General features: G+C 47.5%; 1 protein-coding gene across 5 annotated transcripts in view; it reads left to right on the top strand.

The window, feature by feature from the left end:
- The window catches only part of CHST11 (carbohydrate sulfotransferase 11), a 259266-nt gene that overhangs the window by 99290 nt on the left and 140171 nt on the right, over positions 1 to 19805 (top strand). The window lies entirely within an intron of this gene.

Below are 19805 nucleotides of genomic sequence, written 5' to 3'. Positions count from 1 at the left end.
CTGTAAGGCTTAGAGAAGCGCGCAGCAGATGCCCGATTCGATCTTGTCATTGCCCCGACCCGACCCGACCCGTCGCTCTGTCGCGGAGCACAGCACCGGCCGTCGGGGGCCGTCGGGGGCCGTCGGGGGCCCGCAGACCTGCTGGACTGAGTGGGAGCAAAGCTCACGTCCGGGAGGAGCCGACAGTGGAGCGGGGGGAGGATGTGGCCGTCGGCCCCGGTCATAGGGACGGCCGTGCGGGCGCTGGTGTGGGTCCCGCGGCCACGCTGTGCTGGGAGCCCGAGGCCGGGCGGTGCTGTCCATGGTGCCTCATAACATCGCCTTACACTTGGCGGAAGGACGATATTGCGGAAGAAACTCCGCAGTCAGGGCGGGGGCTGGGCCGCCTGCCCGCCCACTCGCGTTTGCCACACTGACCTGGGCCCCGGCTAACGTACCTGACGGGTGTGGCGGCCCCTGTGCGGGGGTGCAATCGGGATCCCCCAACGCGGGTGCTCCCCCGGCTGGCCCCGCGCGCACGCACGCCAACCCCACGCAGCACCCGCCAGCAGCGCGCACGCACCCGCCGGCAGCACGCACGCACACCCTGCAGCGCGCACGCACACCCCGCAGGACGCACGCACACCCCGCAGCGCGCACGCACCCGCCGGCAGCACGCACGCACACCCCCGCAGCACTCATACCGCAGCAGCTCGCACGCACACCCCCCCGCAGCACGCATACGCACGCACACCCCGCAGCACGCAGCACACCCCCGCACACCCCCGCACGCACCCTGCAGCTCGCACGCACAGCCCCGCAGCACGCACACCCCCGCAGCACTCATACCGCAGCAGCTCGCACGCACACCCACCGCAGCACGCACGCACACCCCGCAGCACACACGCACGCACAGCCCCGCAGCACGCACACACACCCCCCGCAGCTCGCACGCACAACCCCGCAGCACGCACGCACCCGCCGGCAGCACGCACGCACACCCCCGCAGCACGCGCGCACACCCCCGCGGCACGCACACCCCCCGCACGCACGCACACCCCCGCAGCACACACGCACTCCCCTCACACACGCCAACCCCATGCACGCACACGCCGGCCCCGCGCACGTACACGTTGACTCCACACGCAAAGGGTTAAGTTCCACGGGAGTCGGGCCGAGGTGCCTCCTCCCTCGCGCACGCCAGGTCTGGTCTCTGTCCGTCGCTGTCACAGCCTTGGTTGTCTTGTTGAAGAGAAAGTTGACTCATTTTTAACAGCAAGCTTCCTCCTACCAGTAGGTGTGTGAGCAGGTGGGGTCTTTCACCATCTGTGACACCCCCGCTCTGCACTTGCAGCACGTTTCTCCTCCTGCCTTTGCAGAGCTGTGCAACCCACCGCAAACCACATGCCTTCTCTGCGTCCTGTCCACACACACTCCCGTCGGGAATTGAGCTGGCTGCTGGTGGGCCTGGGGTGACCTCAGAGGTCACATGCCAGGCATCGAGTGTTGGGCACGGAGGCGGGAGTGCAGGTCCGTGCCCTTCAGGAGGCCGCGGGTTTAGGAGGAAAGGCCACAGTGTGGACGTCATGGCCCGCTGCGGTGTGCTGAGAGCTCGGGCGTGGCCCCACTGCCCTGCTTTCCCAGAACTACCTTCTCTCATCCTGGGAACACCCCGTGAGCTGAGGATGCTTTCTAACGTTCATTTGCGGGATGAGAAGGGGGTAGCGGGAAAGGTGAGTTGGCCCAGGTCGCACAGGTCGTGGGGACAGAGGACAGAGAACATCATTTGTGGGACACCTACCGTGTGCCACAAACGAGTGCCCGCAGCCGTGCTGTCCTTTGGTGTCCATGAAAGGATGGTTTTGTCAGAAGGCCATGGCTCATCGAGGGTCACATGGTGGGAAGTGACAGCTTGAGGCTGATACCAAGGTCTGTGATTCTAGAACCTGGGGTTTCCAGCCCCTAGGCTCTGTCCTTTCCTGTCACAGCAGTGCAAGCTGTAGTACCAGACCCAGCCACTTGGTGTAGAATCAGAGAGGCAGATCTGAGAATGACTCCAGGACCACGGACCTAAGGTGGGAGGAGCCCTGGGTGCCTGGGTTCCAGGTTTCCCCTGAGTGGACTCAGTCAAGTGTTTTCTGAGCATTTGGCAGGGGCCAGGCCCTGGTGTCACAGTGAGGAGGACAGGGGGACCCAAGGGCTTCAGGCTCAAGGGGACAGGGCTGGTGCTCTGAGGAAACCCACACAGGATAATAGGATCAGGGGATGCTGGACATTGCCTCCATCAGGTGGGGATGCGTGAGCCACAGCCCCAGTGAAATGTAGATGAAGAGGATCATGGCTGAGGCAACTGAGAAAGCGAAGAAAGTTCCAGAAGTGAGAATGGCTTGACAGAGGGAAAAGAAATTACTGGATGTGTTCTGGGATCTGTGAGTCGTTCTCTGTGGCCTTCGATGGGGTGACGTGGAGCATAGTCCGCAGGCCTTCCTGTCAGACACCCAGCTACCATGTGACTCCCTTCCTTCTGAGAGTCTGCTCTGGAAGCAGCAGGGTTGGGCCCCTTCCTTTATCAAAGGCCACGTCCTTCCCTCTGTCAGCGGTGCTCAATAATTATTGATGGAAGTATCCCTTGGCCTCTTGCCTGGAGAGACTCACATTTGAAGTCAAAAGGCTGGCTTCTCACATCCATTCTTGTCACCTCTAAGGCAAAGGGCCATGACTTATAATCACAGGGTGGACGGCGTGCATGCATGGATTTTGTGTTTCAATGACACGAGTGTGAAAGTTGTCGTCTCTTAGATTTGTTCCCTCCCAAGCACATCTACAAGCAACATATCCATAAATACAAGGATCGTTAACACTTAAGTGCTTTGTGCGTGCATCTTGGTGGTTGAGCTCTTGGTTTGCATTGCCCAGGTAGCGCAGATAAGAACCTTGTGAAATGGATACTGTTTTTGTTCCCACTTTACAAATGTGGAAGCTGAGGCCAAGAGAGGTGGACTGTAAAGAGCCCAAGGTCACGTGGTTGGGACAACAGCCCTAGGAGGCAGCAGGGCAGGTATCATCAGACCCATTTTACAGAGTCTGAAAGCCCGAGGCTCGATGATGAGGTAGGTGGCTGTGTGCGGAGAGAGTTGGCCCTGGAATCTGGGCATTCTGGTTCTGGCTGATGGTCTGTCTACCAGCAGGGGGAAAGGCAGGAGAGCAGTTCAACGTGTGCCTTGCCCTGACTTGTTCCAGGACTCAAAGTCAAGGGCTTCCTTGAAACTGAGAGAGAGCACCAGGCAGCCTTACCTGGAGACTAGGAGCTGCCAGCAGTCCCTGTGGCCACATGCCTCTGGGTACTTCCAAAGACTCTGCAAGGACTGTGTCTGATTTGCTACTCCCTTCTCATTGCTCCCAGACCCTTTAATGCATCCTAAATCCCCCTAAGTTACCTGGGATGCACTTAAAAGGGCAGACCTTTGGGTCTTGAGATAGACTTATCAAATCAGGATCTTGATTGGAGGGGGGCGTGGTGGGGAGTGTCCTGGAATCTGCATGGACCTCACCCTAGGTGGTCCAGAGGAGTGGTCAGGTTGGAAAACCACCTGGCTAGGCCTTGGTATGGAGACCCCGAGATGGGTGGAGATGGCTGTGGATTCACTTTTAAGGTTTCAGGTATGATGCTTGAACAAAGGCCCACAGTTACTCTGGCTAGAGCAGAGGCTATTACCATCAGGCCCAGACATTTTGGGGACATGCTAGAAATAGTTCACTGGCTGAGCATTTCTATTTTGCATCAGTGTGATTAGGTGTGCCTGGGGCTGCACCCTAAACTTTTTTTGTTGTTTGTTTCTTTGATATTTCTTAAAAAACATTGTGGTAAAGTGCACATAACATGAAATCTGTTTTAGCCATTTAAAAGGTGTATAGTTCAGAGGCATTAAGTACATTCACACTGTTGTGCATGCAGCCCAACCCAGGGGTCCCATAGGAAGACAGCGCCCAGCCCATTTAGGTGCTTAGTACCTGCTTTCAGGAGATAGTAGGGTGGTCGGGGATTATTGGGATGATAGGTAAATCATTACCCATTGGGTAGGCGTCCGCACCCCTGACTTTCATACGATCAAATTAACTTCGGTAAATGCTGGTCAGGGAGACGCTGGTAAGCTATGTTTGATGCTCAATTTCTATTTCTGAGCCAGGCAGGATGATGAGTTCATTGGTCAATGCCAAGGGCAGCTTCCCCTTCTTCTCTCAGCTGCCCCGGCAGGATAGAGGATACCTCTATGAAAGATCCCAGTTTCCCTCCAATGGGTGTGTTGGGAAGAGGCAACCCATGGCTGTGACTGGGACTGAAGTTTTCTAATGCTGCTGGCTCAAGACTGACCTGGTTGAGAACCAAACAAATGGGCCTTTTTATATTTAAAAAAAAATTTTTTTTTAAACTGTGTGTCGACAAAAGATCTGTAGACAATCTTCTTATACATTTCTCACTGCTGACTTCATATGTATAAGAGTGCTTACGACCCATTTACATTTTTTGGTGCATTTGTGTTTATTTCTGTGGTTACCATGCTCTGAGGAGACCACAAAAGCTGGCCTGTTTGTTGGTAGAGCGCATTGCCAGTGGAATTTTGGTGAACCTCACAGCAGTGGAGGGGAGAGCCCTGGAGCAGCCAGTGGGCTGAGAGTTACAGAAGTATTGAATTTTGCAGCTGAAGGGATCTTACATAAAGCAACCCCCCTAATTAAAGGTGGGGATATTGAGACCCAGAAAGGGGGAGTGTCACCAAAGTCACACCCCCCAGTGAAGAACTCAGCCCAAAACACTGGCTTCCTGGTCTCCAGCCCACTGTCTTTAACTACACCAGACGTTCCTTGTCCTTGGGATCAACTAGATGGCTTGCGTGTAATAAACCTAAAGATAAGTTTTCCTGAATCAAGCGGTCTTTCCAAATTCATTTATATATTGTGTGCCTTCTCTGTGTTTCTTCTCCTGTATTTGTGTAGAATCAAGCTTTACTGCTGCTTTTTTTTTTTTAGGATCTTATTTATGTATTCACGAGAGACACAGAGACAGAGACATAGGCAGTGGGAGGAGAAGCAGGCTCCATGCAAGGAGCTGAATGTATCCCGGGACCCCAGGATCATGCCCTGAGCTGAAGGCAGACACTCAACCATTGAGCCACCCAGGTGCCCCTCAAGCTTTGCTTCTGAGCAGACCTTTCTCTTTGAGTTTCTTTCCTAAGATCTTGATCTCTCTGATTGCATCTTGGAGCTCCGTGCCTCTGTTCTGATGAGAGCCCTGGGTACATGGGGCCCTCTGGCCAGGGTGACAGCACAGCTGGTCGAAAGCTTTCTGGCTTTCAACTTCCTGGCGAGGCCTCTCCTTTCCGAGAAATCTGAAGTGCCATCTGATAGTCCCTGTTCTTTCAGTCCGGGGAGGGATTGACCGTAAGCTCCAGAAAGAACTCAGTAGAACTGTCTGTGGTAGGCATTTGAGAGGGGTGAACGGGTAGCTGGCTCCATTCCTTGGGAGATAGACCAGACCCCTCACCCTCCTGAGTAAAAGCTAGGAAGCTTCTGGGCCCTTAGGACTCAGTTACCCTGGCTAAAAAGGCTGATTAGTTAATTGATGGAACACTGAATGGCTGTTGAGGTGCTAGTCCCCTGTCCCCACCCCCCTTGGAGGTGCGAACAGGAATCTTGGCCTCCTTTTTTTTTTTTTTTTAAGATTTTATTTATTTATTCACAAGAGACAAACACACACACACACACAGAGAGAGAGAGGCAGAGACACAGACAGAGGGAGGAGAAGCAGGCTCCATGCAGGAAGCCCAAAGTGGGACTCATCCCAGGACTCCAGGGTCAAGCCCTGAGCCGAAGGCATATGCTCAACCACTGAGCCACCCAGGCATCCCAGGAATCTCAGCCTCTGAGTTGGTGCCCAGGTAGCTGATAAGGGACTTAGTCACTTGCCTCTGTTTCCTTGTTGTCAAAGAATCCTAGAAAGATGCCAAAGGAGGAGGGTGCTGCTGGCCCTTGAAGCTCAGAGAGGGCTGCATCTGTCCTGGTCACCTCCGTGGGCCTGTAGAGTGTGGATGCTCAGAAAACTATTTCTTCAGTGCATACCACCCCCTCGCCGTTTTAAAAGAAACTTTCATATGGAAGGCAGTTCATGTGTGGAGGGGGCAAGACTGAACTTGAATCTTATTCATCTGGGTTTGCATCTCTGCCCCACCACTTTGCTCTGTGCCCCTGCACAAATCCGTTACATCACTGAGCCACCGTTTCCTCCATCGATGGAATAGAGAGGCAGTGATTTCAGCTGGTGACCCCAGGTGCATCACGTGATCTCCCTGACCCGGGATATCTCATCTTTACCATGGGAGGCCTTGGGTTGTAGGTGGAGGGCCCGTTGGAACAGGCAGGCAGCTAACCGTTATTATCACTCCTATGTCAGGAGTGGGCTGTTTTTTGTTTTTGTTTTTAAAGATTTTATTTATTTATTCGTGAGACACACACACACACACACAGAGAGAGAGAGAGGCAGAGACACAGGCAGAGGGAGAAGCAGGCTCCATGCAGGGAGCCCAACATGGAACTCAATCTCGGGTCTCCAGGATCAGGCCCTGGACTGAAGACGGCACTAAACCGCTGGGCCACCCGGGCTGCCCAGGAATGGGCTGTTTTACTTCTTTGCCCCAAATGAAGTTTTACAACCATAAATATGTTCTGGTGTGAGTAGTTTCTGAAGGCCAGTATGTGGATGCATCCCCCAGCTGCACCCTTCAGAGCCCCAGCACTGATTCTGCTCCTGACTCTCCCTGGCCAGCTGTGCTTGAGTAACTCTGCAGGCCAGACATCCCAGGAGATGAGAGCTAAATGTTTAAGGATGCTGTTGCAGTACCCAGCTGACTGGAAGTGAGGCTGTGGGTCACCTGCTGATTCTGAGTGGTCTGGCTCATCACAGTCTCACCAGCATGGATGATTGAGGGGTACACAAGGTACACAGAACCATTACTTGCAACTGACATCCACAGACAATGGTCACATAAGATCTAGTCCTGAGAGTAATGAATCCCTTTTATTTTGGATGGACATTTGAAGAATACAGCCTGAACTTTGAATAAAACCCTTTGGTTTTTGCTTTCGAGGCCCATTGGTTACTTCATTAGGGGATCGAAGCCAGAAATCATTTGTGACCTCTCCCCCATGCATTATAAGTTTGGCGGATAAAATATCTTTTGCGGTTTCTGGTAACAGGCAGGAAGATTCCAGGCTTAAGCCAGAGTATAAAAGAAAATTGAAACTAAAGATTGGATTTTGGATTTGACTAACATTTTTAATATTGTTCAGCCAGAGGAAAGCCAAAACCTTTGACTGGCTGGTGTAATAAAATTCAGGACATTAAAAAAAAGGGGGTGGCTAATTAGGTCAGTTAGGTGGGACATTATACTGCTTGTTTCCAAATACCATGAGACTTGATTTCTTACTTTCAGTTATATTTTATTATTTTTATTTTTTAAATGTATTTTAATTCCAGTGTTCTTAACATATGGTGTTATATTTGTTTCAGATGTACAATATAGCGATTTAGCAGTTTTGTCCATTACATGTGCTCATCGGGATCAGTGTACTTACTATCAATCCTCTTGGCATGTTTCATCCATCCGCACATCCCACTCCCCTTCAGTTGGAGTTTTAACCCCCCCTACCCCAAAGACATAGAGATTTTGGATAAAGTAGGAGAAGGCTGAATAAAGATTCAGTGTGTCAGATATGATCAGAGAATGGTAGATAAATATATACCTGAGCCTCCCACCTCTACACCAGGGCCAAAATTGTGCCCCATGAAGAGCTTCCTGGAGGCGTAGGGAACCCAATTCTTTTTTCCCCTGGACTTGCTCGGTTCTGTTTCTGTGATATAGCTGGCCTGGGAACCAGGAAAATTTTTGTCAAGACATGGGAGCTCAGGCCTCTGAGGCTCCCTACCTCACTTGGAAGGAAGTGAGATTTTCTTATTTCTTTGGGTGATGTTCATGAGCTAACAACTGAGAATTTTAGGTTCCAACACAGTCGTTGTGAAAAAGCAAGTGAAGCCTTGAGTGTTGATGTTGCCTGAGATCAGAAGGAAGTGAAAGGCAAAAGTGCCTCCTCTGCTGTTTCTAGCCATCCTAGTTCTGTTCTGACTCTCCTCTCTGCCAAATCCTCACCCTTGACTTTGGATACCCAGGAAGGATTTCTCCACTAGCCTTTTCTGTGTAGAACCTCTTATGGATGGATGCTTCCTACACCCTCACCCTTCTGGATGTTCGGCCCTGATCCCAGGGATGCTGACCTCCTTTACCTTCTACTGGAGGAGTAACTTCATACTTAGTTGGTGGATCATCTGGAGGTCATGGTGATATGTTAATATTTTTCAGATATTAATATTTTTGATATTGACACATATATATGTCAATCTACATATGATTCAAGCGTAACTGAATTAACTGTTTAATAAAGTTTTGTGGGAGGAAAGCTTGATCATTGGGAAAATTCTTCTGTGTTTATTTTAGGTGTTGTGGTTTCTCAAGATTTGAGAAAGCTGGCTATTATTTAAGTGGCAAAACATTGGAAAGTTACTAGAAACCATTGATCTGAAGAACATTGATTTCTGGCCTCAGCAAGAGCTGGGGCGGTTATGTGGAGGAAGGCTGAATCTTATGACAAGAGGGTTTTTCTCCATGCTGCTGAAGACCCATTACCCTGATCCATCCTGACACCCACAGGCTTCCACAGCCATTTGGGGCACCAAGGCACGTGTCCCCAGCGTTGTGATGCATGATTTGTGCATGGGGCTGTCTCAGAGCTTGTTAGCCTGCAGCTGCCTGCCTGTCCCTGAGTGAGCCCTCACTCTGGGTTCACCCTCAAAGGGTCCAGGGCTTTTAATGCTGTAGCACTTTGCCATTTGGACTTGGGGACATTTGTCTTGGCTTGGGAAACAAAGCATTAAACTTATAGGAGATTGAGACAAGAGAAAGAGGGAGGAAAAAAGAGGGAGAAAGAAGGAAAGGAAGGGAGAGGGAACACGCTTCTTCCAGGGGGTTGAGCTAGAAGTTGAAGGTCGAGGAAGGCCTGGATCTGTGAAGGGAGTCGGGGATGCACCTCACCATCACCCATCATCCCCTGCTTTATCAAGTGGAAGAAGGCTGCACCGTGATTTCAGAGAAGTCACAAACTATGAGAACAACGCATGTACCTTGGAATTGTGGCTCGTCATACTTGGTGCTTTCACCCTATCCCCTTATTAACTCACAAGGCACGTTCTCTTGCTATTTTCACCTCTTATCAGTGAGAAGACTAGGGCACAGAGGGGTGAAGATGCTTGCAGGAGTTCAGATGCCTTCAGGGCTTAGCCGTAGCTACTTTGCTTTACAAAGTCCATGTTGTTGTGTGTATGTGTTTAAACACTTTTCTGTCAATGTTTTGACCTATCTGAGTCAGACAGGTGTGGTAATTCTGCTCCGTTCCTATTACTAAATGACTTCAATCCTATTGCCATATTTTCACATTATTACTCTTACTAAGGGATGGGCCTAGCATTGTGAAATGCTGTTTTTTGTGTTTGGTGTCTGCTCTGCTCCCCTTCTCTATCAGATAGATTTCTGTTGATAACACTCAGAGATTAACCTGCTATGTCAGTCTTCAGAATCTGTCAGGCACAAGCTGTGTGACTTTAGTAAATACCTACCTGAATTTGTTTTCTCGTCTGTAAAATGGAAATAATGACATTTATTTATTTATTTATTTTCTTTAAGTGATCACTCTTATGTTCTAGGATGGTCCCAAAAAAGGAGAAGTTAAGTGCCTAGCATTCAGCATGGCATATTGTAGGAACTCAGAATATGTTCTGCTTATTTTTGTCCTCCTCTTCTCTGGTCACCCACACAGCTGGTGGCAGCAAGCTCAGAACCAGAGCCCTTACTAACATACCCGGCCACTTCTCATCGGACCCTTTTTGGAGCTACAGCCATTTGCAAACACCCTCTTATGGTTTTACAGCTCTTTAATTTGCTTGCACACATAGATCCTGCCTGGCTGACTTTGAAAAGAATTTTAATATCTAAACTCAGGCTGGATGTGTGTGCTGCATCTTTAGAGGCCATGCCTTCTGCTTACCATGGCAATAAGAATACTCTGCACAACAGTCATACTTCTTAGGCAAACTCTCCATATTGTCACAAAGCTTTTATCTATCTATCTAAAGGAAAAAGTCTCAAAATGCTAAATATTTCCCTAGGGAAAATCACTATAATATCTTTGGTCCTCATGCTTCCCACCCCCACCCCACCCCCATGGGCTCATTCCCTTCTTACTTCATGTCTTCAGAGAGATTATGGAGTGAGGTTCAGCTTTGCATGTCAGACTCACTAGAAGGGATGGAGGGAGATGGGGAGCGTGGGCATGTTTAATAGTCTACAGCTGCAGTGGTCTTTCCCTTCTGACCACATTTCAAGAAGCACAGCAGAGCTGCCCTTAGAACCCAGATATGCCTTCTCTACGCCCACCCCCTGCCTCCTTCCACCCACTTTTGGATTTTCTCCAGTGCCAGCTTTTATCTGTCCACCCCTATACCACTTCTTGATAAGAGCAACTCAAGTTATACTTAAGCAACTTGTAGTCCTGAGACATGCAGACATGAAGCATACTCATTGTGCTCTCATTTGTCAGAAATCTGTTGGCAGAAAATAGCCCCAGCAGTGGCTACAGAGGTTTTTCTTCATTATTGGGGAGAGATCTAACACTTTCTTTAGAACTTCCCTGGCTTTCAGGAACGTCCATGACACTTAGAGTTGTTTTGGATCTCCCATTATATTGACATCATCATTTTTTTTTAATTTTTATTTATTTATGATAGTCACACAGAGACAGAGAGAGAGAGAGGCAGAGACACAGGCAGAGGGAGAAGCAGGCTCCATGCACCAGGAGCCCGATGTGGGATTCGATCCCAGGTCTCTAGGATCGCGCCCTGGGCCAAAGGCAGGCGCCAAACCGCTGCGCCACCCAGGGATCCCGACATCATCATTTTTAAGTGGGGGAAAAATGATAAACAAGGTGGAAGAATGTGTTTTTGTATGTTTATCTGTTGTCATTTATATGTATATATATTTACATAGCTGAGATCCTGGTCCTCATAGTATTTGGAAATCTGCTGCCCTTTATTTATTTAAAAGATTTTATTTATTTATTCCTGAGAGACACGGGGGGGGGGGGGGGGGAGAGACACAGGCAGAGGGAGAAGTAGGCCCCATGCAGGGAGCCCGATGTGGGACTCCATCCTGAGCCAAAGGCAGACGCTTAACCGCTGAGCCACCCAGGCGCCCCAAAATCTGCTGCTTTTTAACTTAAATCCTTTTTCTAATGTCTTCACCTTATTACTTTTAATAACAGTATCGTTTTTGAGTACTTAATATACTGTGATTTATTAATGACGTACCTAAGTGGATAATTTATAAAATGATTCCTCTAATCATGGGCGTTTTACAGTGGTTACAATTTTCGGCCATTGGAAGGGAAATATTATAGTAAACATCTTTGTGCATAAATTCTTTAGCTTCTGTTGGATTATTCACTTGTTGTCACTCCCAACAGGGTAAATGCTGGAGTTGAAGGCTGTAAATGTCTTCACGGCTGCAGTGACATAGTACATGTATGGATATTTTAAAAGTTAGCACTTTGTGCCAGAAAAATGTCAGAAGATAATACAGATGAACAATTAAAATGATAATTCCCATCCTAAAGTCATCTAGATATATGGAAATGAAAATATGGGTTTGGGTAGATGGATGGCTGGATGCCTTGGAAAGCTCTGGCTCTTCACGACTATAAGCATGTGTTTTGTTGTGGGGGATAATCTCTTTCTAGTTGCCTCTTGCTTCTGGAGGCAAGGTACACACATTGTCTGTTCAACAAGCCCCGGGCAGCTTCCCACAGCTGCCTCACGTGTGTCTTGAGCAAAGCCAAAATGGTTAGACTTCCATCATACATCACCAAGTCCTTTCTCCATCCTGTGAAATGATCTTGTGTCCACAGATTACTGTGTATATATATCATGTCCATAACAGGGAGATTTGTGGTTGAAATAGAGGATTTTCTGGTGCTCTCTTGGGGAGTAGTTAGAAAGAGAAGGCTCGGGACACCAGGAATGGTAGCTAATTATAGCTTCCTGAGCCCTTACACATGCCTAACGTGGATTGATTTATAGGTGTCCTCAGAACATACCTACTAGGTAGAATTTATTTTACAGATAGGTAACTGAAGCCAAGAGATTGGGTATATTGTCGAGGTTGTACAGGACACGAGCCTGTATGTATTAGTTTCTTAGGGCTGCCATAACAACGTGCTGCAAACTCGGTGGCTTAAAACAACAGAAATCTGTTTTCTCACAGCTCTGGGGGCTGGCAGCCTGAAATCACGGTGTTGGCAGGGCTTAAGGCTCTAGGGCAGAGGCCTTCTTTGCCTCTCCCTAGCTCCTGCTGGCTCCCGGCAATCCTTGGTACTCCTTGGCTGGTAGCTGTGCCTCTCTACTCTCTCTGTGTCCCCTCCTATCTTATAAAAACAGTAGTCATTGGCTTTAGTGCCAACCCCAGCCTCATGTGACCTTGTCTTAATTTAACAAATTATACCTGCAAAGACCAATTTCCAAATAAGGTCCCAATCAGAGGTGCTCTGAGTATTTCGGGGGGTCCACTATTCAATCTGCTACACCATGATCTTAGCCAGGCCCCCATTCTGCCTTCTAGGACAGAGTGGGGCAAAGCAAAAGAAAGCAAAAGCCTGGGCGTGCTCAAGGTTTGCCCAGGTGGCCTTGAGAGAGACAAAGCTTGGGCAGCAATCCCTGTGTGGGCAAGAGGGAGCAAAGCTTATGCAAGAGATGGGGTGCCCAGCACAGGCCAACTGCATTAGAGCCAAGTTATCCTGCACAGAGTCAAACTTTCTGTACTTAAGGCCAGAGGGTAGGTGTGGGGTTAATGCCCCACCACGCTCAAGTAGCTTGCATAAAGGTGACCTGGAATAATTCCCTGCGTCTGGAGCTGCGGGGGAACCCCAGAGGCAGACGTAAATGTCTCCAAGTCGTAAAACGAGACTTGAAGCACCAGCCGCAGGGAAGAAAGTATTTTGGCATATTATCTGCATCACTGTAAAATAAATTTATAAGCATTCCAGGAAAACTGCAGGGGAGAGTATAGAAATTCTCTAGCATGCAAGGAAGGGTAAATGAGAATTAACTGTACAATATTCGTAATTACTTATTCAAGGTGTAGAATGTAATTAATGTGATCTATACCACCAGCACTGCCTCTCTTGTTTTATTTAAAGGAACATAAAATGTCATCTATAAGGGCTTTCCTAGGTTAACTGCCAATTTTGATTCCTTGAACTCTGTTTTTCCACAGGGTCTTATGTTTTTCAACAGTAAAATTGGTCCACAGCTGTTGGATTTTGGGAACCGAATTTGGGCTGGGGGCTGGTCCTCCTTTACCTGAGATGCTCTGATTCTCCCACCTTCAACCAGCGTGAAGGTGCCAGTTCCTAAGTGTTAATTCTGTTATTGTGAGCATTTTCATGTCATTCAAGGTGACGGCTGTGTACCAAAAAAGCTTCTAGAAAAACTAAAGCTACAAGTCTAGGATGCTAGCCTATAAAAATCTGACTCTTCTTAGAAGTCTAGTAAATGTTCATGGCTACATTCAGGGTAGCCTTTGATTAATATTTAACCCAACCTGATTTTAACATTTTAAATTGCATTTAAAATTTAATATAGTTAATGTCTTTTTCGAGTACTTCAGTTGCTTGATTAACCAATGAGTACTTAGATAAACAAATCTAATACATCAGCCTTAGAAATAGAGTGACTGGTAAGTTTTTAAAATGCCCCAATAGTATACATGAACAAGATTTCAACTTAAAATCTCAAATCAAATAATCTAAAATCAAGTAAATTGTTCAATTAAGTCATTGTTGGGATTGTGAGATAGAGCTCCTGCCCATGTAGGATAAAATCTTGAAAATATATATGTGTATATATATATATTTTAAATTTACTTATTTATGATAGACACACGAGAGAGAGAGAGAGAGAGAGAGAGAGAGGCAGAGACACAGGCAGAGGGAGAAGCAGGCTCTATGCCAGGAGCCTGATGTGGGACTCGATCCCGGGTTTCCAGGATCACGCCCTGGGCCAAAGGCAGGCGCCAAACCGCTGAGCCACCCAGGGATCCCCAAAATCTTGAAAATATTAATCTTACGGGTTCTCTTAAACATTTCTGTACTTATTTTTTAAATAGCCTTATTGTGATATAATTTACATATAACATTCACATATTTTGAGTGTTAAATTTAATGAATGTTAGTATTTACAGACTTATATGACCATCCCCACAATCTAAGTTTGGAACATTTCCGTCACCCTAAAAAGAACTCTTATGTCTGTTTACCCGTCACTCACCATCCTGCCCAGGCCTTAGGCAACAAGTCATAGAAAATCAACTTTCTGTGTCTATGTATTGGCCTGTTTTTAACAATTTCTGTATTTAATTTGAAATCATGCTGTTGGGGGTTTTTTTGTTTTTTTTTTTTTAATATTTTGTTTATTTATTCATGAGAGACACAGAAAGAGGCAGAGACAGGCAGAGGGAGAAGCAGTCTCCCTGCAGGGGCCTGATACAGGACTCGATCCCAGGACCCCGGGATCACAACCTGAGCCGCAGGCAGGCGGTTAACCACTGAGCCACCCAGGCATCCCTCATGCTGGGTTTTTAAGGAAACAGTTTTACTATCTCAATTTTGGTGTCATCTTCCCAGCAATTTTTTGGGGTACTGCCTCGGTGCCCTGGAATTTCTATATGAGAGAGAGCTGAGCAACGCAGTCTGTGAAGTGGTGGGGTGGGGGGGTTCTTGTAACCCAAAAACCAGACTCAAGTCCCTTGGGCCAAATTCTGCTTCTCTGCAGAAGAGCAAACCCCAGCAGGTGGCTTCATGCCACTCCGATGCCTCGCCTGGCTCATTGCTGTGACACCAGGTTAGGGTGCAAGCTGATGATAGACTCTCATGGTGGGGGCTGGCTCTGAGGCCACAGTTCCAACCATGTGCTCATCAGCCAGGCTCCTGTGACCACCTGCGCGGCATGCTCACCCCGAAGCCTCAGGTCCCCTCAGGTTCACGCTCCACATCCAAGCAAGACAACTTAGCACCCGTGTTTATAGCGGCATTATTCCAAGTAGCCAAAAGGTGGAAACAACCCAGGTGTCCCTCGGTGGATGCCTGGGTATGTCAAATATGGTATATGCACACGATGAAATATTACCCAGCCTTAAAAAAGGACTTACACTGACTAAGACTTACACAGTCTGACTTACACTATAATATGGATGAACCTTGAAGACATTGTACTAAGTGAAACAAGCCAGGCACAAAAGGACAAATACTGTATGATTCCACTTAATGTGAAGTACCCAGAATAGCTAAGTTTGGGGACAGAATGTGGAATAGTGGTTGCCAGGGGCTGGAAGGAGAGGCGAATGGGGAGTTCATGTTTAACAACACAGTGTTTCATTTTGGGAAGATAGAGTTCTGCAGACGATTGGTGGTGATGGTTACATAGCTGCGTGGCGTGGTGAATGTGCCACGGTTCATGCTACTGAACCGGACACCTAAAAATGGTTAAACTGGTACGTTTTCTGTTATGTAAATTTTACCACAATTAAAAAAAATGGGTAAAACCCCATTTGTGTTATTCTCCACCTCAAAGATCATCTATCAGGGGCTCCATCTTGACTACAGAATCAAAGGAATGGTTTCTCAGTCTGGCCTGAAATTCTTTTTGGAATGAGTTAGGTACAAGTAAATGAAGAGCCCTCAGCCTAGTCGGTACACCCTTCACAGTGAGGCTCCCCCTGGTCCTGGTAAGCACATACCCTTGACACCTACTCCGCCACCCCTGGCCCCTGAACTCACTGGCCCCAGCTGGAAAGAGTGTCCCCCCGCCCCCCCTTCTCCAGATTGTCCTGCAGGTACACCATCTGTGTACCCTATTGTTGTGTTTCCCATCTGGCCAGTCCTGCTTCCCCAGATCCTTTTGAGACATGAATCCCTTGGGGTGCTCATTTACCTCCTTGCTTGCTTCCCAGGCCCCTCTCTGGGGGAGCCTGATTCAGAGGGGCAGGGGATGTATGCCTTTTTCACAAGGACCGCAGAAGACTCTTACCAAGCAGGTTTTGAAGACACTGGATGAGGGGAACTGTGTTTCTGAAATGGTCTGGTTTCTTATGTTTTGGGGAAAGAGCTCAAATTCATTCATTCATTTGTTCATTCATTCATCCAGGCGCTGAATTTTGGACACTCATTTAGGTACTGAGGATATCATGGTGGATAAGATAATCCACATCCCACCTCTCATGGATTTTATAGTCTTGTGGCAGCAATAGGCAGTAGCCAACAAAGCATTTAAACTAAAAAAGATAGCAGGTGCCTTGAAAAAGAATAAAAAACAAAACAGAGGGAAGACAGAAAGAAGAGACAGGTATGTTAACTAGTGTGGTAGCAGGGGTGGTGGCGGTGGCGGTGGCGGCGATAACGTGAGCAAGCGCAGAGGAAAGAGTGTTAGAGGTGATGGAACAGTGAGTGCACGGGGCCTAATGAGTTGGGACAAGTACTAAAAGAAATAGAAGGCAGCCCGGGAGGCTCAGTGGTTTAGTGCAGCCTTCAGCTCAGGGCCTGATCCTGGAGACCCAGGATCGAGTCCCACGTCAGGCTCCCTGCATGGAGCCTGCTTCTCCCTCTGCCTGTGTCTCTGCCTCTTTCTGTCTCTGTGTCTCTCATGAATGAATAAATAAAATCTTTAAAAAAAAATAGAAGAGACTAGAAAGTATCAGTTCATCACATGTGAACTGGCTGTGAAAGGACAGGAGATCTATAGCTTTGTGACCTTGAATGAGTCACGTATGCTTCTGGATGCCCATTTCCCCCCCGGAGAATGGGGCTGGGGGAGCAGTGGGTTCCACTGGATTGGGGTTTCTTAAACTTTCAGTGCCTGGCACCTCCTCTCTTTTCACCTCTTCGTGCTTTCTCAGGTGGACTCAAACACTACTGTCCAGGAAGATCATTTTTGAGATTCACATCCTGCCATTTGTCTTGCTCACTCAGAACCAATTCTGAGGGTACTTTTCTCTGATCATAAATACTGATTCTCTTTTCTTGTGTGAAAGCCATTGGACTAGATGGCCTCTAAAGGCCCTTCTTGTCCTACATGTGCCTGGTTCTCCATTAACCTGTCAGGTTGACAGCTGGTTTGCCCTTGGGCAAGGACCTTGTGCTTTTTGGATGTGGGCACAAACCTCTGCTCTGAGGACATTTTTGCAGATAGGCCAGAATTGTCTAAAAGAAGGGGGTGCGTTGATTACCGAGGCTGTTGGTTTTGGTAAATATGTTTGATGGCTGGGTTCTTTTTCCGGTGGGTCAGTGTTGTAGTGCCTGTGGTATATTCTTCAAGGCTCGGTGTCACAGTCTCTCTGTGGAAGGTTTCTATGACAGTAAATCTCCTGGCTCTCAGATAAAGCTGTGACTTTCCTCATCCAGAGTTATATCAAGTGCTTTCACCTAATTCTTGGATTTATACCCTTGACCTTCATCTGCCAAAAGTTTAATTCACTTTAGTTCTGCCACCACCTCCATAGGCTGGGCAGTAGGAGCTTGGTGGAGCTTACAGTAGCGAAAGGATACTGACCGGGGAATTAGCTATCATAATTCTGAATATTTCCAAATCTAATAAACCCCAGATACCTCTGGGGTTCTTTAGTGGTTGCTGGTACAGTCTCCAATAAGGAAAAACAGATCTGGAAATGATAGCAAATAGCTCTGGGTTATTGTCGGAACTGAGAAAGGGAGAATATCAAGTTGAAAAACTAAAGTTTGATGATGGTATTAATGATAGCTTCGGTTGAACTCCAGTGCCCTGGGCCTCCGACCCTCCGTGCTTTGGGGCTCCTGAAACATCACCTGCAAATACAAGAGAGCTGAATGTTTTATAAAGCCCCCAAAGTCTGGGTAGTTGAAGAATACTGGGTCAATACTCAGGACTGTCTTTTTGCCTGACCTCTCCCAATTTCAACTTCTATTAACTATAGCAAGTCTCATTTCAGAGGACTGGGGAAGAGCACGCAGGGTTTGCACCCACAGAAACGTGGGTTGGGATCCCAGCTCTGCTGTTCACTGGCCATGTCATTGTGTGAATTCTCCAACCTCTCTGAACCTCAGTTTCCTGGTCTTTAAAATGGGCATGTACCACCTACCTCTAGAGCAGTGGTGGGGAGTAGAGGAGAGACATAATAAAATACAGCATTTATTGAATGCTTGTAGAATTCATTTAGGGCACATCACAGTTCCCCAAGAGTGGATCATACTCATTTTGCCTTATATTTTTGTCTTAATTCCTTTGACTAAGAAGCCAGTTAAGTAATTTCGAGGATGTTTTCTTAGCTAACCAACTTTGAACTTATATTCTTTGTTCTTTTGCTATTAGTAAGTGGTTTGGCCTGATAACCCTTTAACAAAAAATGTCCCTCTTAAACCTCTTGTTACTTGACCTGTTGTTTTATCTCATTCACTTCACACAACATGCTGAGTCCCTATTACGTGCCAAGTACTTAGTTGGGCAGAGGGCGTGTGGAGGGGGCCCATGAGAGAGCCATGGGTCTGGGCTGCCTGGGACTCAGAGGTGGAGGGGTGAGCTGGCTTAGGACAGGGCAGGCTTGGCCCTTCTTTCTCAGCTCTGCTGTGGGAACTTGGGCTATCCCAACCCCTCCCTGGGCCACGTTTTCCTCTCTGAAAATGCCTGGGAGTGGTCAGATGGGAGCCAAGAACCCCTCAGATTCCAAACATGAGTTTTGGTTCTTAATTCTTTAGCAGGAGCAAACAGGGAATGCAAAAACCTGAACCCATCTGGGCATGAAGATGTGCTGAATACACACTGGATTCAAAGAGCTTCAGATTCCCTGAGATAAAACTTTATCTCATAGAGACACAGAAAATTCTACTTTTATTAATTAAAACAATTTTTTTTGTTAACATATAGTGTAGTATTAATTTCAGGGGTAGAATTGTGCAAGTTACTTAACCTCTCGAATTCAGTCGGCTCAACTGTAAAATGAGAATAAATGATATTGTCATGCATTATTTCTGACATAGAGGGTTTTTATGAGAAGTAAATGAAGCAACACGAGAAAAAGGCTTAGCATATGTCAGGCATCAGGTAGAATGATAAATTCTCAATGAATCGTACAATGAATCGTAGTTGTCATGATGATTATTAACTCTTGCTGTACTTTATAAGACCTGAGTTCCAGCCCTGGGCTCTGCTGTTAGCTACCTTGGGGAGCTTACACAAGTGTTTAAACTGAGTTTCTTCTGTAAACTTATGGACCTGGACTGTAATCCCTGAGTATCCCAAATATCTTCCATTTTATAAAACACATCAAAGGTCAGTTCACACCCAGGGCCGCAGAGGCTTTCAGTTTTACATCATCAGACCTGAATTAACAATCTAGTGGCTCCCTTCCACCCAGACCCACAGGCAGGGTCACAGGGAGCCACTCAGAGGATGAGGTGGGCTCTGCTCCTTTATTGTGAGCCGACTTTGTGTCACCTGCTGTCCGTTTACTTAAGAGTGTCCACTTCAGAACAGTGTGCTCTTCATCATAGTAAAACAAACACTGGGGCTTGAGTCTGATTTCAGCTTCTTTTATGTGTCTTGGAATATACAGAAATGTTCCTGGGTCTAAGAAATGGTGCTATAAATT

Source organism: Canis aureus, chromosome 11, assembly GCF_053574225.1.
Source record: "Canis aureus isolate CA01 chromosome 11, VMU_Caureus_v.1.0, whole genome shotgun sequence".
NCBI classification, from domain to species: domain Eukaryota; kingdom Metazoa; phylum Chordata; class Mammalia; order Carnivora; family Canidae; genus Canis; species Canis aureus.
Note: the sequence above shows the minus strand (reverse complement) of the source record. Positions and strands in the feature narration are given on the sequence as shown.